The sequence below is a fragment of the Daphnia pulicaria genome, chromosome 3, assembly GCF_021234035.1.
Source record: "Daphnia pulicaria isolate SC F1-1A chromosome 3, SC_F0-13Bv2, whole genome shotgun sequence".
Lineage (NCBI taxonomy): Eukaryota > Metazoa > Arthropoda > Branchiopoda > Diplostraca > Daphniidae > Daphnia > Daphnia pulicaria.
Genome location: NC_060915.1, coordinates 17983 through 44936, shown reverse-complemented (window position 1 = coordinate 44936; position 26954 = coordinate 17983). Strand labels below are relative to the sequence as shown.

The 26954-nt window shown below is 36.4% G+C and overlaps 50 pseudogenes; all 50 read right to left on the bottom strand.

The window, feature by feature from the left end:
- Nucleotides 1-289: 289 nt before the first annotated feature.
- On the bottom strand, nt 290-408 carry LOC124330234 (annotated as a pseudogene).
- A 415-nt stretch (nt 409-823) lies between these two features.
- On the bottom strand, nt 824-942 carry LOC124331604 (annotated as a pseudogene).
- A 414-nt stretch (nt 943-1356) lies between these two features.
- On the bottom strand, nt 1357-1475 carry LOC124330233 (annotated as a pseudogene).
- Nucleotides 1476-1890: 415 nt separating this feature from the next.
- On the bottom strand, nt 1891-2009 carry LOC124331591 (annotated as a pseudogene).
- A 414-nt stretch (nt 2010-2423) lies between these two features.
- Nucleotides 2424-2542, bottom strand: LOC124330231 (annotated as a pseudogene).
- A 414-nt stretch (nt 2543-2956) lies between these two features.
- Nucleotides 2957-3075, bottom strand: LOC124330391 (annotated as a pseudogene).
- Nucleotides 3076-3489: 414 nt separating this feature from the next.
- Nucleotides 3490-3608, bottom strand: LOC124330230 (annotated as a pseudogene).
- A 415-nt stretch (nt 3609-4023) lies between these two features.
- LOC124331580 lies at nt 4024-4142 on the bottom strand (annotated as a pseudogene).
- A 414-nt stretch (nt 4143-4556) lies between these two features.
- LOC124330390 lies at nt 4557-4675 on the bottom strand (annotated as a pseudogene).
- A 414-nt stretch (nt 4676-5089) lies between these two features.
- Nucleotides 5090-5208, bottom strand: LOC124330229 (annotated as a pseudogene).
- A 415-nt stretch (nt 5209-5623) lies between these two features.
- LOC124331568 lies at nt 5624-5742 on the bottom strand (annotated as a pseudogene).
- Nucleotides 5743-6155: 413 nt separating this feature from the next.
- Nucleotides 6156-6274, bottom strand: LOC124333503 (annotated as a pseudogene).
- A 415-nt stretch (nt 6275-6689) lies between these two features.
- Nucleotides 6690-6808, bottom strand: LOC124331557 (annotated as a pseudogene).
- A 414-nt stretch (nt 6809-7222) lies between these two features.
- LOC124331546 lies at nt 7223-7341 on the bottom strand (annotated as a pseudogene).
- A 415-nt stretch (nt 7342-7756) lies between these two features.
- Nucleotides 7757-7875, bottom strand: LOC124334995 (annotated as a pseudogene).
- A 414-nt stretch (nt 7876-8289) lies between these two features.
- Nucleotides 8290-8408, bottom strand: LOC124330228 (annotated as a pseudogene).
- Nucleotides 8409-8823: 415 nt separating this feature from the next.
- On the bottom strand, nt 8824-8942 carry LOC124331535 (annotated as a pseudogene).
- Nucleotides 8943-9357: 415 nt separating this feature from the next.
- On the bottom strand, nt 9358-9476 carry LOC124331524 (annotated as a pseudogene).
- A 415-nt stretch (nt 9477-9891) lies between these two features.
- On the bottom strand, nt 9892-10010 carry LOC124333502 (annotated as a pseudogene).
- A 415-nt stretch (nt 10011-10425) lies between these two features.
- LOC124331512 lies at nt 10426-10544 on the bottom strand (annotated as a pseudogene).
- Nucleotides 10545-10958: 414 nt separating this feature from the next.
- On the bottom strand, nt 10959-11077 carry LOC124331500 (annotated as a pseudogene).
- A 415-nt stretch (nt 11078-11492) lies between these two features.
- On the bottom strand, nt 11493-11611 carry LOC124334994 (annotated as a pseudogene).
- Nucleotides 11612-12025: 414 nt separating this feature from the next.
- On the bottom strand, nt 12026-12144 carry LOC124330227 (annotated as a pseudogene).
- A 415-nt stretch (nt 12145-12559) lies between these two features.
- On the bottom strand, nt 12560-12678 carry LOC124333507 (annotated as a pseudogene).
- A 415-nt stretch (nt 12679-13093) lies between these two features.
- On the bottom strand, nt 13094-13212 carry LOC124331489 (annotated as a pseudogene).
- A 415-nt stretch (nt 13213-13627) lies between these two features.
- Nucleotides 13628-13746, bottom strand: LOC124331476 (annotated as a pseudogene).
- Nucleotides 13747-14161: 415 nt separating this feature from the next.
- Nucleotides 14162-14280, bottom strand: LOC124331465 (annotated as a pseudogene).
- Nucleotides 14281-14695: 415 nt separating this feature from the next.
- LOC124331454 lies at nt 14696-14814 on the bottom strand (annotated as a pseudogene).
- A 414-nt stretch (nt 14815-15228) lies between these two features.
- Nucleotides 15229-15347, bottom strand: LOC124331442 (annotated as a pseudogene).
- Nucleotides 15348-15762: 415 nt separating this feature from the next.
- On the bottom strand, nt 15763-15881 carry LOC124331430 (annotated as a pseudogene).
- Nucleotides 15882-16296: 415 nt separating this feature from the next.
- Nucleotides 16297-16415, bottom strand: LOC124331419 (annotated as a pseudogene).
- Nucleotides 16416-16830: 415 nt separating this feature from the next.
- Nucleotides 16831-16949, bottom strand: LOC124331407 (annotated as a pseudogene).
- A 415-nt stretch (nt 16950-17364) lies between these two features.
- On the bottom strand, nt 17365-17483 carry LOC124335091 (annotated as a pseudogene).
- A 415-nt stretch (nt 17484-17898) lies between these two features.
- Nucleotides 17899-18017, bottom strand: LOC124330226 (annotated as a pseudogene).
- Nucleotides 18018-18431: 414 nt separating this feature from the next.
- Nucleotides 18432-18550, bottom strand: LOC124330471 (annotated as a pseudogene).
- Nucleotides 18551-18965: 415 nt separating this feature from the next.
- LOC124333618 lies at nt 18966-19084 on the bottom strand (annotated as a pseudogene).
- Nucleotides 19085-19499: 415 nt separating this feature from the next.
- On the bottom strand, nt 19500-19618 carry LOC124333617 (annotated as a pseudogene).
- Nucleotides 19619-20033: 415 nt separating this feature from the next.
- On the bottom strand, nt 20034-20152 carry LOC124333616 (annotated as a pseudogene).
- A 415-nt stretch (nt 20153-20567) lies between these two features.
- LOC124331396 lies at nt 20568-20686 on the bottom strand (annotated as a pseudogene).
- A 415-nt stretch (nt 20687-21101) lies between these two features.
- On the bottom strand, nt 21102-21220 carry LOC124333615 (annotated as a pseudogene).
- A 415-nt stretch (nt 21221-21635) lies between these two features.
- LOC124333614 lies at nt 21636-21754 on the bottom strand (annotated as a pseudogene).
- A 415-nt stretch (nt 21755-22169) lies between these two features.
- LOC124331385 lies at nt 22170-22288 on the bottom strand (annotated as a pseudogene).
- A 415-nt stretch (nt 22289-22703) lies between these two features.
- LOC124331374 lies at nt 22704-22822 on the bottom strand (annotated as a pseudogene).
- A 415-nt stretch (nt 22823-23237) lies between these two features.
- Nucleotides 23238-23356, bottom strand: LOC124331361 (annotated as a pseudogene).
- A 415-nt stretch (nt 23357-23771) lies between these two features.
- On the bottom strand, nt 23772-23889 carry LOC124330025 (annotated as a pseudogene).
- A 415-nt stretch (nt 23890-24304) lies between these two features.
- Nucleotides 24305-24423, bottom strand: LOC124333613 (annotated as a pseudogene).
- Nucleotides 24424-24838: 415 nt separating this feature from the next.
- Nucleotides 24839-24957, bottom strand: LOC124331349 (annotated as a pseudogene).
- A 415-nt stretch (nt 24958-25372) lies between these two features.
- Nucleotides 25373-25491, bottom strand: LOC124331337 (annotated as a pseudogene).
- A 415-nt stretch (nt 25492-25906) lies between these two features.
- Nucleotides 25907-26025, bottom strand: LOC124331325 (annotated as a pseudogene).
- A 415-nt stretch (nt 26026-26440) lies between these two features.
- Nucleotides 26441-26559, bottom strand: LOC124331314 (annotated as a pseudogene).
- Nucleotides 26560-26954: the final 395 nt, after the last annotated feature.

Here is a 26954-nt window from a genome sequence, read left to right as displayed (position 1 = left end):
TTTGAAAAACTCGCAATGAAATTTATCCAGAATCATTCCTATAGATGAATTGAACCTATCTCTATGCCATTGATATTTTTGATCTACGAATTTGGACTGGTAACCATCGCGATTAAAAAACGCGATAAACTTTGAAAAACTCTCAATGGAATTGATCCAGAATCATTCTTATAGATGAATTGAACCTATCTCTAAGGCATTGAAATGTTTTATCTACGAATTTGGACTGGTAACCCTCGTGATTGAAAAAAAATTTCAAGAAATTTGTTATTGAAAACAAACTATTCATCGCCAACGACATACCGTATTCCCAAGCGGTCACCCTTCCAAGTACTAACGGGACTCGACGTAACTTAACTTTTAGGAGCTGACGAGACCAGGTGCGTTCTACGTGATATGGCCGTTGACATTCAAAAATGAAAATTTACCCTCCCAGTCCCAATGGATGAATAGAAAATCACTTCAAAGTGATAGAAATGTTTGTTCATTGAATTTGGACTCGTAACCATCGCGAATAAAAAAGCGCGATAAACTTTGAAAAACTCGCAATGAAATTTATCCAGAATCATTCAAATAGATGAATTGAACCTATCTCTATGCCATTGATATTTTTGATCTACGAATTTGGACTGGTAACCATCGCGATTAAACAACGCGATAAACTTTGAAAAACTCTCAATGGAATTGATCCAGAATCATTCTTATAGATGAATTTAACCTATCTCTAAGGCATTGAAATGTTTTATCTACGAATTTGGACTGGTAACCATCGTGATTGAAAAAAAAATTTCAAGAAATTTGTTATTGAAAACAAACTTTTCATCGCCAACGACATCCCGTATTCCCAAGCGGTCACCCTTCCAAGTACTAACGGGACTCGACGTAACTTAACTTCTGGGAGCTGACGAGACCAGGTGCGTTCTACGTGATATGGCCGTTGACATTCAAAAATGAAAATTTACCCTCCCAGTCCCAATGGATGAATAGAAAATCACTTCAAAGTGATAGAAATGTTTGTTCATTTAATTTGGACTCGTAACCATCGCGAATAAAAAAGCGCGATAAACTTTGAAAAACTCGCAATGAAATTTATCCAGAATCATTCCTATAGATGAATTGAACCTATCTCTATGCCATTGATATTTTTGATCTACGAATTTGGACTGGTAACCATCGCGATTAAAAAACGCGATAAACTTTGAAAAACTCTCAATGGAATTGATCCAGAATCATTCTTATAGATGAATTGAACCTATCTCTAAGGCATTGAAATGTTTTATCTACGAATTTGGACTGGTAACCCTCGTGATTGAAAAAAAATTTCAAGAAATTTGTTATTGAAAACAAACTATTCATCGCCAACGACATACCGTATTCCCAAGCGGTCACCCTTCCAAGTACTAACGGGACTCGACGTAACTTAACTTTTAGGAGCTGACGAGACCAGGTGCGTTCTACGTGATATGGCCGTTGACATTCAAAAATGAAAATTTACCCTCCCAGTCCCAATGGATGAATAGAAAATCACTTCAAAGTGATAGAAATGTTTGTTCATTGAATTTGGACTCGTAACCATCGCGAATAAAAAAGCGCGATAAACTTTGAAAAACTCGCAATGAAATTTATCCAGAATCATTCAAATAGATGAATTGAACCTATCTCTATGCCATTGATATTTTTGATCTACGAATTTGGACTGGTAACCATCGCGATTAAACAACGCGATAAACTTTGAAAAACTCTCAATGGAATTGATCCAGAATCATTCTTATAGATGAATTTAACCTATCTCTAAGGCATTGAAATGTTTTATCTACGAATTTGGACTGGTAACCATCGTGATTGAAAAAAAAATTTCAAGAAATTTGTTATTGAAAACAAACTTTTCATCGCCAACGACATCCCGTATTCCCAAGCGGTCACCCTTCCAAGTACTAACGGGACTCGACGTAACTTAACTTCTGGGAGCTGACGAGACCAGGTGCGTTCTACGTGATATGGCCGTTGACATTCAAAAATGAAAATTTACCCTCCCAGTCCCAATGGATGAATAGAAAATCACTTCAAAGTGATAGAAATGTTTGTTCATTTAATTTGGACTCGTAACCATCGCGAATAAAAAAGCGCGATAAACTTTGAAAAACTCGCAATGAAATTTATCCAGAATCATTCCTATAGATGAATTGAACCTATCTCTATGCCATTGATATTTTTGATCTACGAATTTGGACTGGTAACCATCGCGATTAAAAAACGCGATAAACTTTGAAAAACTCTCAATGGAATTGATCCAGAATCATTCTTATAGATGAATTGAACCTATCTCTAAGGCATTGAAATGTTTTATCTACGAATTTGGACTGGTAACCCTCGTGATTGAAAAAAAATTTCAAGAAATTTGTTATTGAAAACAAACTATTCATCGCCAACGACATACCGTATTCCCAAGCGGTCACCCTTCCAAGTACTAACGGGACTCGACGTAACTTAACTTTTAGGAGCTGACGAGACCAGGTGCGTTCTACGTGATATGGCCGTTGACATTCAAAAATGAAAATTTACCCTCCCAGTCCCAATGGATGAATAGAAAATCACTTCAAAGTGATAGAAATGTTTGTTCATTTAATTTGGACTCGTAACCATCGCGAATAAAAAAGCGCGATAAACTTTGAAAAACTCGCAATGAAATTTATCCAGAATCATTCCTATAGATGAATTGAACCTATCTCTATGCCATTGATATTTTTGATCTACGAATTTGGACTGGTAACCATCGCGATTAAAAAACGCGATAAACTTTGAAAAACTCTCAATGGAATTGATCCAGAATCATTCTTATAGATGAATTGAACCTATCTCTAAGGCATTGAAATGTTTTATCTACGAATTTGGACTGGTAACCCTCGTGATTGAAAAAAAATTTCAAGAAATTTGTTATTGAAAACAAACTATTCATCGCCAACGACATACCGTATTCCCAAGCGGTCACCCTTCCAAGTACTAACGGGACTCGCCGTAACTTAACTTTTAGGAGCTGACGAGACCAGGTGCGTTCTACGTGATATGGACGTTGACATTCAAAAATGAAAATTTACCCTCCCAGTCCCAATGGATGAATAGAAAATCACTTCAAAGTGATAGAAATGTTTGTTCATTGAATTTGGACTCGTAACCATCGCGAATAAAAAAGCGCGATAAACTTTGAAAAACTCGCAATGAAATTTATCCAGAATCATTCCTATAGATGAATTGAACCTATCTCTATGCCATTGATATTTTTGATCTACGAATTTGGACTGGTAACCATCGCGATTAAAAAACGCGATAAACTTTGAAAAACTCTCAATGGAATTGATCCAGAATCATTCTTATAGATGAATTGAACCTATCTCTAAGGCATTGAAATGTTTTATCTACGAATTTGGACTGGTAACCCTCGTGATTGAAAAAAAATTTCAAGAAATTTGTTATTGAAAACAAACTATTCATCGCCAACGACATACCGTATTCCCAAGCGGTCACCCTTCCAAGTACTAACGGGACTCGACGTAACTTAACTTTTAGGAGCTGACGAGACCAGGTGCGTTCTACGTGATATGGCCGTTGACATTCAAAAATGAAAATTTACCCTCCCAGTCCCAATGGATGAATAGAAAATCACTTCAAAGTGATAGAAATGTTTGTTCATTGAATTTGGACTCGTAACCATCGCGAATAAAAAAGCGCGATAAACTTTGAAAAACTCGCAATGAAATTTATCCAGAATCATTCAAATAGATGAATTGAACCTATCTCTATGCCATTGATATTTTTGATCTACGAATTTGGACTGGTAACCATCGCGATTAAACAACGCGATAAACTTTGAAAAACTCTCAATGGAATTGATCCAGAATCATTCTTATAGATGAATTTAACCTATCTCTAAGGCATTGAAATGTTTTATCTACGAATTTGGACTGGTAACCATCGTGATTGAAAAAAAAATTTCAAGAAATTTGTTATTGAAAACAAACTTTTCATCGCCAACGACATCCCGTATTCCCAAGCGGTCACCCTTCCAAGTACTAACGGGACTCGACGTAACTTAACTTCTGGGAGCTGACGAGACCAGGTGCGTTCTACGTGATATGGCCGTTGACATTCAAAAATGAAAATTTACCCTCCCAGTCCCAATGGATGAATAGAAAATCACTTCAAAGTGATAGAAATGTTTGTTCATTTAATTTGGACTCGTAACCATCGCGAATAAAAAAGCGCGATAAACTTTGAAAAACTCGCAATGAAATTTATCCAGAATCATTCCTATAGATGAATTGAACCTATCTCTATGCCATTGATATTTTTGATCTACGAATTTGGACTGGTAACCATCGCGATTAAAAAACGCGATAAACTTTGAAAAACTCTCAATGGAATTGATCCAGAATCATTCTTATAGATGAATTGAACCTATCTCTAAGGCATTGAAATGTTTTATCTACGAATTTGGACTGGTAACCCTCGTGATTGAAAAAAAATTTCAAGAAATTTGTTATTTAAAACAAACTATTCATCGCCAACGACATACCGTATTCCCAAGCGGTCACCCTTCCAAGTACTAACGGGACTCGCCGTAACTTAACTTTTAGGAGCTGACGAGACCAGGTGCGTTCTACGTGATATGGACGTTGACATTCAAAAATGAAAATTTACCCTCCCAGTCCCAATGGATGAATAGAAAATCACTTCAAAGTGATAGAAATGTTTGTTCATTGAATTTGGACTCGTAACCATCGCGAATAAAAAAGCGCGATAAACTTTGAAAAACTCGCAATGAAATTTATCCAGAATCATTCCTATAGATGAATTGAACCTATCTCTATGCCATTGATATTTTTGATCTACGAATTTGGACTGGTAACCATCGCGATTAAAAAACGCGATAAACTTTGAAAAACTCTCAATGGAATTGATCCAGAATCATTCTTATAGATGAATTGAACCTATCTCTAAGGCATTGAAATGTTTTATCTACGAATTTGGACTGGTAACCCTCGTGATTGAAAAAAAATTTCAAGAAATTTGTTATTGAAAACAAACTATTCATCGCCAACGACATACCGTATTCCCAAGCGGTCACCCTTCCAAGTACTAACGGGACTCGACGTAACTTAACTTTTAGGAGCTGACGAGACCAGGTGCGTTCTACGTGATATGGCCGTTGACATTCAAAAATGAAAATTTACCCTCCCAGTCCCAATGGATGAATAGAAAATCACTTCAAAGTGATAGAAATGTTTGTTCATTGAATTTGGACTCGTAACCATCGCGAATAAAAAAGCGCAATAAACTTTGAAAAACTTGCAATGAAATTTATCCAGAATCATTCAAATAGATGAATTGAACCTATCTCTATGCCATTGATATTTTTGATCTACGAATTTGGACTGGTAACCATCGCGATTAAACAACGCGATAAACTTTGAAAAACTCTCAATGGAATTGATCCAGAATCATTCTTATAGATGAATTTAACCTATCTCTAAGGCATTGAAATGTTTTATCTACGAATTTGGACTGGTAACCATCGTGATTGAAAAAAAAATTTCAAGAAATTTGTTATTGAAAACAAACTATTCATCGCCAACGACATCCCGTATTCCCAAGCGGTCACCCTTCCAAGTACTAACGGGACTCGACGTAACTTAACTTCTGGGAGCTGACGAGACCAGGTGCGTTCTACGTGATATGGCCGTTGACATTCAAAAATGAAAATTTACCCTCCCAGTCCCAATGGATGAATAGAAAATCACTTCAAAGATAGAAATGTTTGTTCATTTAATTTGGACTCGTAACCATCGCGAATAAAAAAGCGCGATAAACTTTGAAAAACTCGCAATGAAATTTATCCAGAATCATTCCTATAGATGAATTGAACCTATCTCTATGCCATTGATATTTTTGATCTACGAATTTGGACTGGTAACCATCGCGATTAAAAAACGCGATAAACTTTGAAAAACTCTCAATGGAATTGATCCAGAATCATTCTTATAGATGAATTGAACCTATCTCTAAGGCATTGAAATGTTTTATCTACGAATTTGGACTGGTAACCATCGTGATTGAAAAAAAAATTTCAAGAAATTTGTTATTGAAAACAAACTATTCATCGCCAACGACATCCCGTATTCCCAAGCGGTCACCCTTCCAAGTACTAACGGGACTCGACGTAACTTAACTTCTGGGAGCAGACGAGACCAGGTGCGTTCTACGTGATATGGCCGTTGACATTCAAAAATGAAAATTTACCCTCCCAGTCCCAATGGATGAATAGAAAATCACTTCAAAGTGATAGAAATGTTTGTTCATTGAATTTGGACTCGTAACCATCGCGAATAAAAAAGCGCGATAAACTTTGAAAAACTCGCAATGAAATTTATCCAGAATCATTCCTATAGATGAATTGAACCTATCTCTATGCCATTGATATTTTTGATCTACGAATTTGGACTGGTAACCATCGCGATTAAAAAACGCGATAAACTTTGAAAAACTCTCAATGGAATTGATCCAGAATCATTCTTATAGATGAATTTAACCTATCTCTAAGGCATTGAAATGTTTTATCTACGAATTTGGACTGGTAACCATCGTGATTGAAAAAAAAATTTCAAGAAATTTGTTATTGAAAACAAACTATTCATCGCCAACGACATCCCGTATTCCCAAGCGGTCACCCTTCCAAGTACTAACGGGACTCGACGTAACTTAACTTCTGGGAGCTGACGAGACCAGGTGCGTTCTACGTGATATGGCCGTTGACATTCAAAAATGAAAATTTACCCTCCCAGTCCCAATGGATGAATAGAAAATCACTTCAAAGTGATAGAAATGTTTGTTCATTGAATTTGGACTCGTAACCATCGCGAATAAAAAAGCGCAATAAACTTTGAAAAACTTGCAATGAAATTTATCCAGAATCATTCCTATAGATGAATTGAACCTATCTCTATGCCATTGATATTTTTGATCTACGAATTTGGACTGGTAACCATCGCGATTAAAAAACGCGATAAACTTTGAAAAACTCTCAATGGAATTGATCCAGAATCATTCTTATAGATGAATTGAACCTATCTCTAAGGCATTGAAATGTTTTATCTACGAATTTGGACTGGTAACCCTCGTGATTGAAAAAAAATTTCAAGAAATTTGTTATTGAAAACAAACTATTCATCGCCAACGACATCCCGTATTCCCAAGCGGTCACCCTTCCAAGTACTAACGGGACTCGACGTAACTTAACTTCTGGGAGCTGACGAGACCAGGTGCGTTCTACGTGATATGGCCGTTGACATTCAAAAATGAAAATTTACCCTCCCAGTCCCAATGGATGAATAGAAAATCACTTCAAAGTGATAGAAATGTTTGTTCATTGAATTTGGACTCGTAACCATCGCGAATAAAAAAGCGCAATAAACTTTGAAAAACTTGCAATGAAATTTATCCAGAATCATTCAAATAGATGAATTGAACCTATCTCTATGCCATTGATATTTTTGATCTACGAATTTGGACTGGTAACCATCGCGATTAAACAACGCGATAAACTTTGAAAAACTCTCAATGGAATTGATCCAGAATCATTCTTATAGATGAATTTAACCTATCTCTAAGGCATTGAAATGTTTTATCTACGAATTTGGACTGGTAACCATCGTGATTGAAAAAAAAATTTCAAGAAATTTGTTATTGAAAACAAACTATTCATCGCCAGCGACATCCCGTATTCCCAAGCGGTCACCCTTCCAAGTACTAACGGGACTCGACGTAACTTAACTTCTGGGAGCTGACGAGACCAGGTGCGTTCTACGTGATATGGCCGTTGACATTCAAAAATGAAAATTTACCCTCCCAGTCCCAATGGATGAATAGAAAATCACTTCAAAGTGATAGAAATGTTTGTTCATTGAATTTGGACTCGTAACCATCGCGAATAAAAAAGCGCGATAAACTTTGAAAAACTCGCAATGAAATTTATCCAGAATCATTCCTATAGATGAATTGAACCTATCTCTATGCCATTGATATTTTTGATCTACGAATTTGGACTGGTAACCATCGCGATTAAAAAACGCGATAAACTTTGAAAAACTCTCAATGGAATTGATCCAGAATCATTCTTATAGATGAATTGAACCTATCTCTAAGGCATTGAAATGTTTTATCTACGAATTTGGACTGGTAACCCTCGTGATTGAAAAAAAATTTCAAGAAATTTGTTATTGAAAACAAACTATTCATCGCCAACGACATACCGTATTCCCAAGCGGTCACCCTTCCAAGTACTAACGGGACTCGACGTAACTTAACTTTTAGGAGCTGACGAGACCAGGTGCGTTCTACGTGATATGGCCGTTGACATTCAAAAATGAAAATTTACCCTCCCAGTCCCAATGGATGAATAGAAAATCACTTCAAAGTGATAGAAATGTTTGTTCATTGAATTTGGACTCGTAACCATCGCGAATAAAAAAGCGCAATAAACTTTGAAAAACTTGCAATGAAATTTATCCAGAATCATTCAAATAGATGAATTGAACCTATCTCTATGCCATTGATATTTTTGATCTACGAATTTGGACTGGTAACCATCGCGATTAAACAACGCGATAAACTTTGAAAAACTCTCAATGGAATTGATCCAGAATCATTCTTATAGATGAATTTAACCTATCTCTAAGGCATTGAAATGTTTTATCTACGAATTTGGACTGGTAACCATCGTGATTGAAAAAAAAATTTCAAGAAATTTGTTATTGAAAACAAACTATTCATCGCCAACGACATCCCGTATTCCCAAGCGGTCACCCTTCCAAGTACTAACGGGACTCGACGTAACTTAACTTCTGGGAGCTGACGAGACCAGGTGCGTTCTACGTGATATGGCCGTTGACATTCAAAAATGAAAATTTACCCTCCCAGTCCCAATGGATGAATAGAAAATCACTTCAAAGTGATAGAAATGTTTGTTCATTGAATTTGGACTCGTAACCATCGCGAATAAAAAAGCGCAATAAACTTTGAAAAACTTGCAATGAAATTTATCCAGAATCATTCAAATAGATGAATTGAACCTATCTCTATGCCATTGATATTTTTGATCTACGAATTTGGACTGGTAACCATCGCGATTAAACAACGCGATAAACTTTGAAAAACTCTCAATGGAATTGATCCAGAATCATTCTTATAGATGAATTTAACCTATCTCTAAGGCATTGAAATGTTTTATCTACGAATTTGGACTGGTAACCATCGTGATTGAAAAAAAAATTTCAAGAAATTTGTTATTGAAAACAAACTATTCATCGCCAACGACATCCCGTATTCCCAAGCGGTCACCCTTCCAAGTACTAACGGGACTCGACGTAACTTAACTTCTGGGAGCTGACGAGACCAGGTGCGTTCTACGTGATATGGCCGTTGACATTCAAAAATGAAAATTTACCCTCCCAGTCCCAATGGATGAATAGAAAATCACTTCAAAGTGATAGAAATGTTTGTTCATTTAATTTGGACTCGTAACCATCGCGAATAAAAAAGCGCGATAAACTTTGAAAAACTCGCAATGAAATTTATCCAGAATCATTCCTATAGATGAATTGAACCTATCTCTATGCCATTGATATTTTTGATCTACGAATTTGGACTGGTAACCATCGCGATTAAAAAACGCGATAAACTTTGAAAAACTCTCAATGGAATTGATCCAGAATCATTCTTATAGATGAATTGAACCTATCTCTAAGGCATTGAAATGTTTTATCTACGAATTTGGACTGGTAACCATCGTGATTGAAAAAAAAATTTCAAGAAATTTGTTATTGAAAACAAACTATTCATCGCCAACGACATCCCGTATTCCCAAGCGGTCACCCTTCCAAGTACTAACGGGACTCGACGTAACTTAACTTCTGGGAGCAGACGAGACCAGGTGCGTTCTACGTGATATGGCCGTTGACATTCAAAAATGAAAATTTACCCTCCCAGTCCCAATGGATGAATAGAAAATCACTTCAAAGTGATAGAAATGTTTGTTCATTGAATTTGGACTCGTAACCATCGCGAATAAAAAAGCGCGATAAACTTTGAAAAACTCGCAATGAAATTTATCCAGAATCATTCCTATAGATGAATTGAACCTATCTCTATGCCATTGATATTTTTGATCTACGAATTTGGACTGGTAACCATCGCGATTAAAAAACGCGATAAACTTTGAAAAACTCTCAATGGAATTGATCCAGAATCATTCTTATAGATGAATTTAACCTATCTCTAAGGCATTGAAATGTTTTATCTACGAATTTGGACTGGTAACCATCGTGATTGAAAAAAAAATTTCAAGAAATTTGTTATTGAAAACAAACTATTCATCGCCAACGACATCCCGTATTCCCAAGCGGTCACCCTTCCAAGTACTAACGGGACTCGACGTAACTTAACTTCTGGGAGCTGACGAGACCAGGTGCGTTCTACGTGATATGGCCGTTGACATTCAAAAATGAAAATTTACCCTCCCAGTCCCAATGGATGAATAGAAAATCACTTCAAAGTGATAGAAATGTTTGTTCATTGAATTTGGACTCGTAACCATCGCGAATAAAAAAGCGCAATAAACTTTGAAAAACTTGCAATGAAATTTATCCAGAATCATTCCTATAGATGAATTGAACCTATCTCTATGCCATTGATATTTTTGATCTACGAATTTGGACTGGTAACCATCGCGATTAAAAAACGCGATAAACTTTGAAAAACTCTCAATGGAATTGATCCAGAATCATTCTTATAGATGAATTGAACCTATCTCTAAGGCATTGAAATGTTTTATCTACGAATTTGGACTGGTAACCCTCGTGATTGAAAAAAAATTTCAAGAAATTTGTTATTGAAAACAAACTATTCATCGCCAACGACATCCCGTATTCCCAAGCGGTCACCCTTCCAAGTACTAACGGGACTCGACGTAACTTAACTTCTGGGAGCTGACGAGACCAGGTGCGTTCTACGTGATATGGCCGTTGACATTCAAAAATGAAAATTTACCCTCCCAGTCCCAATGGATGAATAGAAAATCACTTCAAAGTGATAGAAATGTTTGTTCATTGAATTTGGACTCGTAACCATCGCGAATAAAAAAGCGCAATAAACTTTGAAAAACTTGCAATGAAATTTATCCAGAATCATTCAAATAGATGAATTGAACCTATCTCTATGCCATTGATATTTTTGATCTACGAATTTGGACTGGTAACCATCGCGATTAAACAACGCGATAAACTTTGAAAAACTCTCAATGGAATTGATCCAGAATCATTCTTATAGATGAATTTAACCTATCTCTAAGGCATTGAAATGTTTTATCTACGAATTTGGACTGGTAACCATCGTGATTGAAAAAAAAATTTCAAGAAATTTGTTATTGAAAACAAACTATTCATCGCCAGCGACATCCCGTATTCCCAAGCGGTCACCCTTCCAAGTACTAACGGGACTCGACGTAACTTAACTTCTGGGAGCTGACGAGACCAGGTGCGTTCTACGTGATATGGCCGTTGACATTCAAAAATGAAAATTTACCCTCCCAGTCCCAATGGATGAATAGAAAATCACTTCAAAGTGATAGAAATGTTTGTTCATTGAATTTGGACTCGTAACCATCGCGAATAAAAAAGCGCGATAAACTTTGAAAAACTCGCAATGAAATTTATCCAGAATCATTCCTATAGATGAATTGAACCTATCTCTATGCCATTGATATTTTTGATCTACGAATTTGGACTGGTAACCATCGCGATTAAAAAACGCGATAAACTTTGAAAAACTCTCAATGGAATTGATCCAGAATCATTCTTATAGATGAATTGAACCTATCTCTAAGGCATTGAAATGTTTTATCTACGAATTTGGACTGGTAACCCTCGTGATTGAAAAAAAATTTCAAGAAATTTGTTATTGAAAACAAACTATTCATCGCCAACGACATACCGTATTCCCAAGCGGTCACCCTTCCAAGTACTAACGGGACTCGACGTAACTTAACTTTTAGGAGCTGACGAGACCAGGTGCGTTCTACGTGATATGGCCGTTGACATTCAAAAATGAAAATTTACCCTCCCAGTCCCAATGGATGAATAGAAAATCACTTCAAAGTGATAGAAATGTTTGTTCATTGAATTTGGACTCGTAACCATCGCGAATAAAAAAGCGCAATAAACTTTGAAAAACTTGCAATGAAATTTATCCAGAATCATTCAAATAGATGAATTGAACCTATCTCTATGCCATTGATATTTTTGATCTACGAATTTGGACTGGTAACCATCGCGATTAAACAACGCGATAAACTTTGAAAAACTCTCAATGGAATTGATCCAGAATCATTCTTATAGATGAATTTAACCTATCTCTAAGGCATTGAAATGTTTTATCTACGAATTTGGACTGGTAACCATCGTGATTGAAAAAAAAATTTCAAGAAATTTGTTATTGAAAACAAACTATTCATCGCCAACGACATCCCGAATTCCCAAGCGGTCACCCTTCCAAGTACTAACGGGACTCGACGTAACTTAACTTCTGGGAGCTGACGAGACCAGGTGCGTTCTACGTGATATGGCCGTTGACATTCAAAAATGAAAATTTACCCTCCCAGTCCCAATGGATGAATAGAAAATCACTTCAAAGTGATAGAAATGTTTGTTCATTGAATTTGGACTCGTAACCATCGCGAATAAAAAAGCGCGATAAACTTTGAAAAACTCGCAATGAAATTTATCCAGAATCATTCCTATAGATGAATTGAACCTATCTCTATGCCATTGATATTTTTGATCTACGAATTTGGACTGGTAACCATCGCGATTAAAAAACGCGATAAACTTTGAAAAACTCTCAATGGAATTGATCCAGAATCATTCTTATAGATGAATTTAACCTATCTCTAAGGCATTGAAATGTTTTATCTACGAATTTGGACTGGTAACCATCGTGATTGAAAAAAAAATTTCAAGAAATTTGTTATTGAAAACAAACTATTCATCGCCAACGACATCCCGTATTCCCAAGCGGTCACCCTTCCAAGTACTAACGGGACTCGACGTAACTTAACTTCTGGGAGCTGACGAGACCAGGTGCGTTCTACGTGATATGGCCGTTGACATTCAAAAATGAAAATTTACCCTCCCAGTCCCAATGGATGAATAGAAAATCACTTCAAAGTGATAGAAATGTTTGTTCATTGAATTTGGACTCGTAACCATCGCGAATAAAAAAGCGCGATAAACTTTGAAAAACTCGCAATGAAATTTATCCAGAATCATTCCTATAGATGAATTGAACCTATCTCTATGCCATTGATATTTTTGATCTACGAATTTGGACTGGTAACCATCGCGATTAAAAAACGCGATAAACTTTGAAAAACTCTCAATGGAATTGATCCAGAATCATTCTTATAGATGAATTTAACCTATCTCTAAGGCATTGAAATGTTTTATCTACGAATTTGGACTGGTAACCATCGTGATTGAAAAAAAAATTTCAAGAAATTTGTTATTGAAAACAAACTATTCATCGCCAACGACATCCCGTATTCCCAAGCGGTCACCCTTCCAAGTACTAACGGGACTCGACGTAACTTAACTTCTGGGAGCTGACGAGACCAGGTGCGTTCTACGTGATATGGCCGTTGACATTCAAAAATGAAAATTTACCCTCCCAGTCCCAATGGATGAATAGAAAATCACTTCAAAGTGATAGAAATGTTTGTTCATTGAATTTGGACTCGTAACCATCGCGAATAAAAAAGCGCGATAAACTTTGAAAAACTCGCAATGAAATTTATCCAGAATCATTCCTATAGATGAATTGAACCTATCTCTATGCCATTGATATTTTTGATCTACGAATTTGGACTGGTAACCATCGCGATTAAAAAACGCGATAAACTTTGAAAAACTCTCAATGGAATTGATCCAGAATCATTCTTATAGATGAATTTAACCTATCTCTAAGGCATTGAAATGTTTTATCTACGAATTTGGACTGGTAACCATCGTGATTGAAAAAAAAATTTCAAGAAATTTGTTATTGAAAACAAACTATTCATCGCCAACGACATCCCGTATTCCCAAGCGGTCACCCTTCCAAGTACTAACGGGACTCGACGTAACTTAACTTCTGGGAGCTGACGAGACCAGGTGCGTTCTACGTGATATGGCCGTTGACATTCAAAAATGAAAATTTACCCTCCCAGTCCCAATGGATGAATAGAAAATCACTTCAAAGTGATAGAAATGTTTGTTCATTGAATTTGGACTCGTAACCATCGCGAATAAAAAAGCGCGATAAACTTTGAAAAACTCGCAATGAAATTTATCCAGAATCATTCAAATAGATGAATTGAACCTATCTCTATGCCATTGATATTTTTGATCTACGAATTTGGACTGGTAACCATCGCGATTAAACAACGCGATAAACTTTGAAAAACTCTCAATGGAATTGATCCAGAATCATTCTTATAGATGAATTGAACCTATCTCTAAGGCATTGAAATGTTTTATCTACGAATTTGGACTGGTAACCATCGTGATTGAAAAAAAAATTTCAAGAAATTTGTTATTGAAAACAAACTATTCATCGCCAACGACATCCCGTATTCCCAAGCGGTCACCCTTCCAAGTACTAACGGGACTCGACGTAACTTAACTTCTGGGAGCTGACGAGACCAGGTGCGTTCTACGTGATATGGCCGTTGACATTCAAAAATGAAAATTTACCCTCCCAGTCCCAATGGATGAATAGAAAATCACTTCAAAGTGATAGAAATGTTTGTTCATTGAATTTGGACTCGTAACCATCGCGAATAAAAAAGCGCGATAAACTTTGAAAAACTCGCAATGAAATTTATCCAGAATCATTCAAATAGATGAATTGAACCTATCTCTATGCCATTGATATTTTTGATCTACGAATTTGGACTGGTAACCATCGCGATTAAACAACGCGATAAACTTTGAAAAACTCTCAATGGAATTGATCCAGAATCATTCTTATAGATGAATTGAACCTATCTCTAAGGCATTGAAATGTTTTATCTACGAATTTGGACTGGTAACCATCGTGATTGAAAAAAAATTTCAAGAAATTTGTTATTGAAAACAAACTATTCATCGCCAACGACATCCCGTATTCCCAAGCGGTCACCCTTCCAAGTACTAACGGGACTCGACGTAACTTAACTTCTGGGAGCTGACGAGACCAGGTGCGTTCTACGTGATATGGCCGTTGACATTCAAAAATGAAAATTTACCCTCCCAGTCCCAATGGATGAATAGAAAATCACTTCAAAGTGATAGAAATGTTTGTTCATTGAATTTGGACTCGTAACCATCGCGAATAAAAAAACGCGATAAACTTTGAAAAACTCGCAATGAAATTTATCCAGAATCATTCAAATAGATGAATTGAACCTATCTCTATGCCATTGATATTTTTGATCTACGAATTTGGACTGGTAACCATCGCGATTAAACAACGCGATAAACTTTGAAAAACTCTCAATGGAATTGATCCAGAATCATTCTTATAGATGAATTGAACCTATCTCTAAGGCATTGAAATGTTTTATCTACGAATTTGGACTGGTAACCATCGTGATTGAAAAAAAAATTTCAAGAAATTTGTTATTGAAAACAAACTATTCATCGCCAACGACATCCCGTATTCCCAAGCGGTCACCCTTCCAAGTACTAACGGGACTCGACGTAACTTAACTTCTGGGAGCTGACGAGACCAGGTGCGTTCTACGTGATATGGCCGTTGACATTCAAAAATGAAAATTTACCCTCCCAGTCCCAATGGATGAATAGAAAATCACTTCAAAGTGATAGAAATGTTTGTTCATTGAATTTGGACTCGTAACCATCGCGAATAAAAAAGCGCGATAAACTTTGAAAAACTCGCAATGAAATTTATCCAGAATCATTCCTATAGATGAATTGAACCTATCTCTATGCCATTGATATTTTTGATCTACGAATTTGGACTGGTAACCATCGCGATTAAACAACGCGATAAACTTTGAAAAACTCTCAATGGAATTGATCCAGAATCATTCTTATAGATGAATTTAACCTATCTCTAAGGCATTGAAATGTTTTATCTACGAATTTGGACTGGTAACCATCGTGATTGAAAAAAAAAATTCAAGAAATTTGTTATTGAAAACAAACTATTCATCGCCAACGACATCCCGTATTCCCAAGCGGTCACCCTTCCAAGTACTAACGGGACTCGACGTAACTTAACTTCTGGGAGCTGACGAGACCAGGTGCGTTCTACGTGATATGGCCGTTGACATTCAAAAATGAAAATTTACCCTCCCAGTCCCAATGGATGAATAGAAAATCACTTCAAAGTGATAGAAATGTTTGTTCATTGAATTTGGACTCGTAACCATCGCGAATAAAAAAGCGCGATAAACTTTGAAAAACTCGCAATGAAATTTATCCAGAATCATTCCTATAGATGAATTGAACCTATCTCTATGCCATTGATATTTTTGATCTACGAATTTGGACTGGTAACCATCGCGATTAAACAACGCGATAAACTTTGAAAAACTCTCAATGGAATTGATCCAGAATCATTCTTATAGATGAATTTAACCTATCTCTAAGGCATTGAAATGTTTTATCTACGAATTTGTACTGGTAACCATCGTGATTGAAAAAAAAATTTCAAGAAATTTGTTATTGAAAACAAACTATTCATCGCCAACGACATCCCGTATTCCCAAGCGGTCACCCTTCCAAGTACTAACGGGACTCGACGTAACTTAACTTCTGGGAGCTGACGAGACCAGGTGCGTTCTACGTGATATGGCCGTTGACATTCAAAAATGAAAATTTACCCTCCCAGTCCCAATGGATGAATAGAAAATCACTTCAAAGTGATAGAAATGTTTGTTCATTGAATTTGGACTCGTAACCATCGCGAATAAAAAAGCGCGATAAACTTTGAAAAACTCGCAATGAAATTTATCCAGAATCATTCAAATAGATGAATTGAACCTATCTCTATGCCATTGATATTTTTGATCTACGAATTTGGACTGGTAACCATCGCGATTAAACAACGCGATAAACTTTGAAAAACTCTCAATGGAATTGATCCAGAATCATTCTTATAGATGAATTTAACCTATCTCTAAGGCATTGAAATGTTTTATCTACGAATTTGGACTGGTAACCATCGTGATTGAAAAAAAAATTTCAAGAAATTTGTTATTGAAAACAAACTATTCATCGCCAACGACATCCCGTATTCCCAAGCGGTCACCCTTCCAAGTACTAACGGGACTCGACGTAACTTAACTTCTGGGAGCTGACGAGACCAGGTGCGTTCTACGTGATATGGCCGTTAAAATTCAAAAATGAAAATTTACCCTCCCAGTCCCAATGGATGAATAGAAAATCACTTCAAAGTGATAGAAATGTTTGTTCATTGAATTTGGACTCGTAACCATCGCGAATAAAAAAGCGCGATAAACTTTGAAAAACTCGCAATGAAATTTATCCAGAATCATTCCTATAGATGAATTGAACCTATCTCTATGCCATTGATATTTTTGATCTACGAATTTGGACTGGTAACCATCGCGATTAAACAACGCGATAAACTTTGAAAAACTCTCAATGGAATTGATCCAGAATCATTCTTATAGATGAATTTAACCTATCTCTAAGGCATTGAAATGTTTTATCTACGAATTTGTACTGGTAACCATCGTGATTGAAAAAAAAATTTCAAGAAATTTGTTATTGAAAACAAACTATTCATCGCCAACGACATACCGTATTCCCAAGCGGTCACCCTTCCAAGTACTAACGGGACTCGACGTAACTTAACTTTTAGGAGCTGACGAGACCAGGTGCGTTCTACGTGATATGGCCGTTGACATTCAAAAATGAAAATTTACCCTCCCAGTCCCAATGGATGAATAGAAAATCACTTCAAAGTGATAGAAATGTTTGTTCATTGAATTTGGACTCGTAACCATCGCGAATAAAAAAGCGCGATAAACTTTGAAAAACTCGCAATGAAATTTATCCAGAATCATTCAAATAGATGAATTGAACCTATCTCTATGCCATTGATATTTTTGATCTACGAATTTGGACTGGTAACCATCGCGATTAAAAAACGCGATAAACTTTGAAAAACTCTCAATGGAATTGATCCAGAATCATTCTTATAGATGAATTGAACCTATCTCTAAGGCATTGAAATGTTTTATCTACGAATTTGGACTGGTAACCCTCGTGATTGAAAAAAAATTTCAAGAAATTTGTTATTGAAAACAAACTATTCATCGCCAACGACATACCGTATTCCCAAGCGGTCACCCTTCCAAGTACTAACGGGACTCGACATAACTTTACTTTTAGGAGCTGACGAGACCAGGTGCGTTCTACGTGATATGGCCGTTGACATTCAAAAATGAAAATTTACCCTCCCAGTCCCAATGGATGAATAGAAAATCACTTCAAAGTGATAGAAATGTTTGTTCATTGAATTTGGACTCGTAACCATCGCGAATAAAAAAGCGCGATAAACTTTGAAAAACTCGCAATGAAATTTATCCAGAATCATTCAAATAGATGAATTGAACCTATCTCTATGCCATTGATATTTTTGATCTACGAATTTGGACTGGTAACCATCGCGATTAAAAAACGCGATAAACTTTGAAAAACTCTCAATGGAATTGATCCAGAATCATTCTTATAGATGAATTTAACCTATCTCTAAGGCATTGAAATGTTTTATCTACGAATTTGGACTGGTAACCATCGTGATTGAAAAAAAAATTTCAAGAAATTTGTTATTGAAAACAAACTATTCATCGCCAACGACATCCCGTATTCCCAAGCGGTCACCCTTCCAAGTACTAACGGGACTCGACGTAACTTAACTTCTGGGAGCTGACGAGACCAGGTGCGTTCTACGTGATATGGCCATTGACATTCAAAAATGAAAATTTACCCTCCCAGTCCCAATGGATGAATAGAAAATCACTTCAAAGTGATAGAAATGTTTGTTCATTGAATTTGGACTCGTAACCATCGCGAATAAAAAAGCGCGATAAACTTTGAAAAACTCGCAATGAAATTTATCCAGAATCATTCCTATAGATGAATTGAACCTATCTCTATGCCATTGATATTTTTGATCTACGAATTTGGACTGGTAACCATCGCGATTAAAAAACGCGATAAACTTTGAAAAACTCTCAATGGAATTGATCCAGAATCATTCTTATAGATGAATTTAACCTATCTCTAAGGCATTGAAATGTTTTATCTACGAATTTGGACTGGTAACCATCGTGATTGAAAAAAAAATTTCAAGAAATTTGTTATTGAAAACAAACTATTCATCGCCAACGACATCCCGTATTCCCAAGCGGTCACCCTTCCAAGTACTAACGGGACTCGACGTAACTTAACTTCTGGGAGCTGACGAGACCAGGTGCGTTCTACGTGATATGGCCATTGACATTCAAAAATGAAAATTTACCCTCCCAGTCCCAATGGATGAATAGAAAATCACTTCAAAGTGATAGAAATGTTTGTTCATTGAATTTGGACTCGTAACCATCGCGAATAAAAAAGCGCGATAAACTTTGAAAAACTCGCAATGAAATTTATCCAGAATCATTCCTATAGATGAATTGAACCTATCTCTATGCCATTGATATTTTTGATCTACGAATTTGGACTGGTAACCATCGCGATTAAAAAACGCGATAAACTTTGAAAAACTCTCAATGGAATTGATCCAGAATCATTCTTATAGATGAATTGAACCTATCTCTAAGGCATTGAAATGTTTTATCTACGAATTTGGACTGGTAACCATCGTGATTGAAAAAAAAATTTCAAGAAATTTGTTATTGAAAACAAACTATTCATCGCCAACGACATCCCGTATTCCCAAGCGGTCACCCTTCCAAGTACTAACGGGACTCGACGTAACTTAACTTCTGGGAGCTGACGAGACCAGGTGCGTTCTACGTGATATGGCCATTGACATTCAAAAATGAAAATTTACCCTCCCAGTCCCAATGGATGAATAGAAAATCACTTCAAAGTGATAGAAATGTTTGTTCATTTAATTTGGACTCGTAACCATCGCGAATAAAAAAGCGCGATAAACTTTGAAAAACTCGCAATGAAATTTATCCAGAATCATTCCTATAGATGAATTGAACCTATCTCTATGCCATTGATATTTTTGATCTACGAATTTGGACTGGTAACCATCGCGATTAAAAAACGCGATAAACTTTGAAAAACTCTCAATGGAATTGATCCAGAATCATTCTTATAGATGAATTGAACCTATCTCTAAGGCATTGAAATGTTTTATCTACGAATTTGGACTGGTAACCATCGTGATTGAAAAAAAAATTTCAAGAAATTTGTTATTGAAAACAAACTATTCATCGCCAACGACATCCCGTATTCCCAAGCGGTCACCCTTCCAAGTACTAACGGGACTCGACGTAACTTAACTTCTGGGAGCTGACGAGACCAGGTGCGTTCTACGTGATATGGCCGTTGACATTCAAAAATGAAAATTTACCCTCCCAGTCCCAATGGATGAATAGAAAATCACTTCAAAGTGATAGAAATGTTTGTTCATTGAATTTGGACTCGTAACCATCGCGAATAAAAAAGCGCGATAAACTTTGAAAAACTCGCAATGAAATTTATCCAGAATCATTCAAATAGATGAATTGAACCTATCTCTATGCCATTGATATTTTTGATCTACGAATTTGGACTGGTAACCATCGCGATTAAACAACGCGATAAACTTTGAAAAACTCTCAATGGAATTGATCCAGAATCATTCTTATAGATGAATTTAACCTATCTCTAAGGCATTGAAATGTTTTATCTACGAATTTGGACTGGTAACCATCGTGATTGAAAAAAAAATTTCAAGAAATTTGTTATTGAAAACAAACTATTCATCGCCAACGACATCCCGTATTCCCAAGCGGTCACCCTTCCAAGTACTAACGGGACTCGACGTAACTTAACTTCTGGGAGCTGACGAGACCAGGTGCGTTCTACGTGATATGGCCATTGACATTCAAAAATGAAAATTTACCCTCCCAGTCCCAATGGATGAATAGAAAATCACTTCAAAGTGATAGAAATGTTTGTTCATTTAATTTGGACTCGTAACCATCGCGAATAAAAAAGCGCGATAAACTTTGAAAAACTCGCAATGAAATTTATCCAGAATCATTCCTATAGATGAATTGAACCTATCTCTATGCCATTGATATTTTTGATCTACGAATTTGGACTGGTAACCATCGCGATTAAAAAACGCGATAAACTTTGAAAAACTCTCAATGGAATTGATCCAGAATCATTCTTATAGATGAATTGAACCTATCTCTAAGGCATTGAAATGTTTTATCTACGAATTTGGACTGGTAACCATCGTGATTGAAAAAAAAATTTCAAGAAATTTGTTATTGAAAACAAACTATTCATCGCCAACGACATCCCGTATTCCCAAGCGGTCACCCTTCCAAGTACTAACGGGACTCGACGTAACTTAACTTCTGGGAGCTGACGAGACCAGGTGCGTTCTACGTGATATGGCCATTGACATTCAAAAATGAAAATTTACCCTCCCAGTCCCAATGGATGAATAGAAAATCACTTCAAAGTGATAGAAATGTTTGTTCATTTAATTTGGACTCGTAACCATCGCGAATAAAAAAGCGCGATAAACTTTGAAAAACTCGCAATGAAATTTATCCAGAATCATTCCTATAGATGAATTGAACCTATCTCTATGCCATTGATATTTTTGATCTACGAATTTGGACTGGTAACCATCGCGATTAAAAAACGCGATAAACTTTGAAAAACTCTCAATGGAATTGATCCAGAATCATTCTTATAGATGAATTGAACCTATCTCTAAGGCATTGAAATGTTTTATCTACGAATTTGGACTGGTAACCATCGTGATTGAAAAAAAAATTTCAAGAAATTTGTTATTGAAAACAAACTATTCATCGCCAACGACATCCCGTATTCCCAAGCGGTCACCCTTCCAAGTACTAACGGGACTCGACGTAACTTAACTTCTGGGAGCTGACGAGACCAGGTGCGTTCTACGTGATATGGCCGTTGACATTCAAAAATGAAAATTTACCCTCCCAGTCCCAATGGATGAATAGAAAATCACTTCAAAGTGATAGAAATGTTTGTTCATTGAATTTGGACTCGTAACCATCGCGAATAAAAAAGCGCGATAAACTTTGAAAAACTCGCAATGAAATTTATCCAGAATCATTCAAATAGATGAATTGAACCTATCTCTATGCCATTGATATTTTTGATCTACGAATTTGGACTGGTAACCATCGCGATTAAACAACGCGATAAACTTTGAAAAACTCTCAATGGAATTGATCCAGAATCATTCTTATAGATGAATTTAACCTATCTCTAAGGCATTGAAATGTTTTATCTACGAATTTGGACTGGTAACCATCGTGATTGAAAAAAAAATTTCAAGAAATTTGTTATTGAAAACAAACTATTCATCGCCAACGACATCCCGTATTCCCAAGCGGTCACCCTTCCAAGTACTAACGGGACTCGACGTAACTTAACTTCTGGGAGCTGACGAGACCAGGTGCGTTCTACGTGATATGGCCGTTGACATTCAAAAATGAAAATTTACCCTCCCAGTCCCAATGGATGAATAGAAAATCACTTCAAAGTGATAGAAATGTTTGTTCATTGAATTTGGACTCGTAACCATCGCGAATAAAAAAGCGCGATAAACTTTGAAAAACTCGCAATGAAATTTATCCAGAATCATTCCTATAGATGAATTGAACCTATCTCTATGCCATTGATATTTTTGATCTACGAATTTGGACTGGTAACCATCGCGATTAAACAACGCGATAAACTTTGAAAAACTCTCAATGGAATTGATCCAGAATCATTCTTATAGATGAATTTAACCTATCTCTAAGGCATTGAAATGTTTTATCTACGAATTTGGACTGGTAACCATCGTGATTGAAAAAAAAAATTCAAGAAATTTGTTATTGAAAACAAACTATTCATCGCCAACGACATCCCGTATTCCCAAGCGGTCACCCTTCCAAGTACTAACGGGACTCGACGTAACTTAACTTCTGGGAGCTGACGAGACCAGGTGCGTTCTACGTGATATGGCCGTTGACATTCAAAAATGAAAATTTACCCTCCCAGTCCCAATGGATGAATAGAAAATCACTTCAAAGTGATAGAAATGTTTGTTCATTGAATTTGGACTCGTAACCATCGCGAATAAAAAAGCGCGATAAACTTTGAAAAACTCGCAATGAAATTTATCCAGAATCATTCAAATAGATGAATTGAACCTATCTCTATGCCATTGATATTTTTGATCTACGAATTTGGACTGGTAACCATCGCGATTAAACAACGCGATAAACTTTGAAAAACTCTCAATGGAATTGATCCAGAATCATTCTTATAGATGAATTTAACCTATCTCTAAGGCATTGAAATGTTTTATCTACGAATTTGGACTGGTAACCATCGTGATTGAAAAAAAAATTTCAAGAAATTTGTTATTGAAAACAAACTATTCATCGCCAACGACATCCCGTATTCCCAAGCGGTCACCCTTCCAAGTACTAACGGGACTCGACGTAACTTAACTTCTGGGAGCTGACGAGACCAGGTGCGTTCTACGTGATATGGCATTGACATTCAAAAATGAAAATTTACCCTCCCAGTCCCAATGGATGAATAGAAAATCACTTCAAAGTGATAGAAATGTTTGTTCATTTAATTTGGACTCGTAACCATCGCGAATAAAAAAGCGCGATAAACTTTGAAAAACTCGCAATGAAATTTATCCAGAATCATTCCTATAGATGAATTGAACCTATCTCTATGCCATTGATATTTTTGATCTACGAATTTGGACTGGTAACCATCGCGATTAAAAAACGCGATAAACTTTGAAAAACTCTCAATGGAATTGATCCAGAATCATTCTTATAGATGAATTGAACCTATCTCTAAGGCATTGAAATGTTTTATCTACGAATTTGGACTGGTAACCATCGTGATTGAAAAAAAAATTTCAAGAAATTTGTTATTGAAAACAAACTATTCATCGCCAACGACATCCCGTATTCCCAAGCGGTCACCCTTCCAAGTACTAACGGGACTCGACGTAACTTAACTTCTGGGAGCTGACGAGACCAGGTGCGTTCTACGTGATATGGCCATTGACATTCAAAAATGAAAATTTACCCTCCCAGTCCCAATGGATGAATAGAAAATCACTTCAAAGTGATAGAAATGTTTGTTCATTTAATTTGGACTCGTAACCATCGCGAATAAAAAAGCGCGATAAACTTTGAAAAACTCGCAATGAAATTTATCCAGAATCATTCCTATAGATGAATTGAACCTATCTCTATGCCATTGATATTTTTGATCTACGAATTTGGACTGGTAACCATCGCGATTAAAAAACGCGATAAACTTTGAAAAACTCTCAATGGAATTGATCCAGAATCATTCTTATAGATGAATTGAACCTATCTCTAAGGCATTGAAATGTTTTATCTACGAATTTGGACTGGTAACCATCGTGATTGAAAAAAAAATTTCAAGAAATTTGTTATTGAAAACAAACTATTCATCGCCAACGACATCCCGTATTCCCAAGCGGTCACCCTTCCAAGTACTAACGGGACTCGACGTAACTTAACTTCTGGGAGCTGACGAGACCAGGTGCGTTCTACGTGATATGGCCGTTGACATTCAAAAATGAAAATTTACCCTCCCAGTCCCAATGGATGAATAGAAAATCACTTCAAAGTGATAGAAATGTTTGTTCATTGAATTTGGACTCGTAACCATCGCGAATAAAAAAGCGCGATAAACTTTGAAAAACTCGCAATGAAATTTATCCAGAATCATTCAAATAGATGAATTGAACCTATCTCTATGCCATTGATATTTTTGATCTACGAATTTGGACTGGTAACCATCGCGATTAAACAACGCGATAAACTTTGAAAAACTCTCAATGGAATTGATCCAGAATCATTCTTATAGATGAATTTAACCTATCTCTAAGGCATTGAAATGTTTTATCTACGAATTTGGACTGGTAACCATCGTGATTGAAAAAAAAATTTCAAGAAATTTGTTATTGAAAACAAACTATTCATCGCCAACGACATCCCGTATTCCCAAGCGGTCACCCTTCCAAGTACTAACGGGACTCGACGTAACTTAACTTCTGGGAGCTGACGAGACCAGGTGCGTTCTACGTGATATGGCCGTTGACATTCAAAAATGAAAATTTACCCTCCCAGTCCCAATGGATGAATAGAAAATCACTTCAAAGTGATAGAAATGTTTGTTCATTGAATTTGGACTCGTAACCATCGCGAATAAAAAAGCGCGATAAACTTTGAAAAACTCGCAATGAAATTTATCCAGAATCATTCCTATAGATGAATTGAACCTATCTCTATGCCATTGATATTTTTGATCTACGAATTTGGACTGGTAACCATCGCGATTAAACAACGCGATAAACTTTGAAAAACTCTCAATGGAATTGATCCAGAATCATTCTTATAGATGAATTTAACCTATCTCTAAGGCATTGAAATGTTTTATCTACGAATTTGGACTGGTAACCATCGTGATTGAAAAAAAAAATTCAAGAAATTTGTTATTGAAAACAAACTATTCATCGCCAACGACATCCCGTATTCCCAAGCGGTCACCCTTCCAAGTACTAACGGGACTCGACGTAACTTAACTTCTGGGAGCTGACGAGACCAGGTGCGTTCTACGTGATATGGCCGTTGACATTCAAAAATGAAAATTTACCCTCCCAGTCCCAATGGATGAATAGAAAATCACTTCAAAGTGATAGAAATGTTTGTTCATTGAATTTGGACTCGTAACCATCGCGAATAAAAAAGCGCGATAAACTTTGAAAAACTCGCAATGAAATTTATCCAGAATCATTCCTATAGATGAATTGAACCTATCTCTATGCCATTGATATTTTTGATCTACGAATTTGGACTGGTAACCATCGCGATTAAACAACGCGATAAACTTTGAAAAACTCTCAATGGAATTGATCCAGAATCATTCTTATAGATGAATTTAACCTATCTCTAAGGCATTGAAATGTTTTATCTACGAATTTGGACTGGTAACCATCGTGATTGAAAAAAAAAATTCAAGAAATTTGTTATTGAAAACAAACTATTCATCGCCAACGACATCCCGTATTCCCAAGCGGTCACCCTTCCAAGTACTAACGGGACTCGACGTAACTTAACTTCTGGGAGCTGACGAGACCAGGTGCGTTCTACGTGATATGGCCGTTGACATTCAAAAATGAAAAATTACCCTCCCAGTCCCAATGGATGAATAGAAAATCACTTCAAAGTGATAGAAATGTTTGTTCATTGAATTTGGACTCGTAACCATCGCGAATAAAAAAGCGCGATAAACTTTGAAAAACTCAGCAATGAAATTTATCCAGAATCATTCATATAGATGAATTGAACCTATCTCTATGCCATTGATATTTTTGATCTACGAATTTGGACTGGTAACCATCGCGATTAAACAACGCGATAAACTTTGAAAAACTCTCAATGGAATTGATCCAGAATCATTCTTATAGATGAATTTAACCTATCTCTAAGGCATTGAAATGTTTTATCTACGAATTTGGACTGGTAACCATCGTGATTGAAAAAAAAATTTCAAGAAATTTGT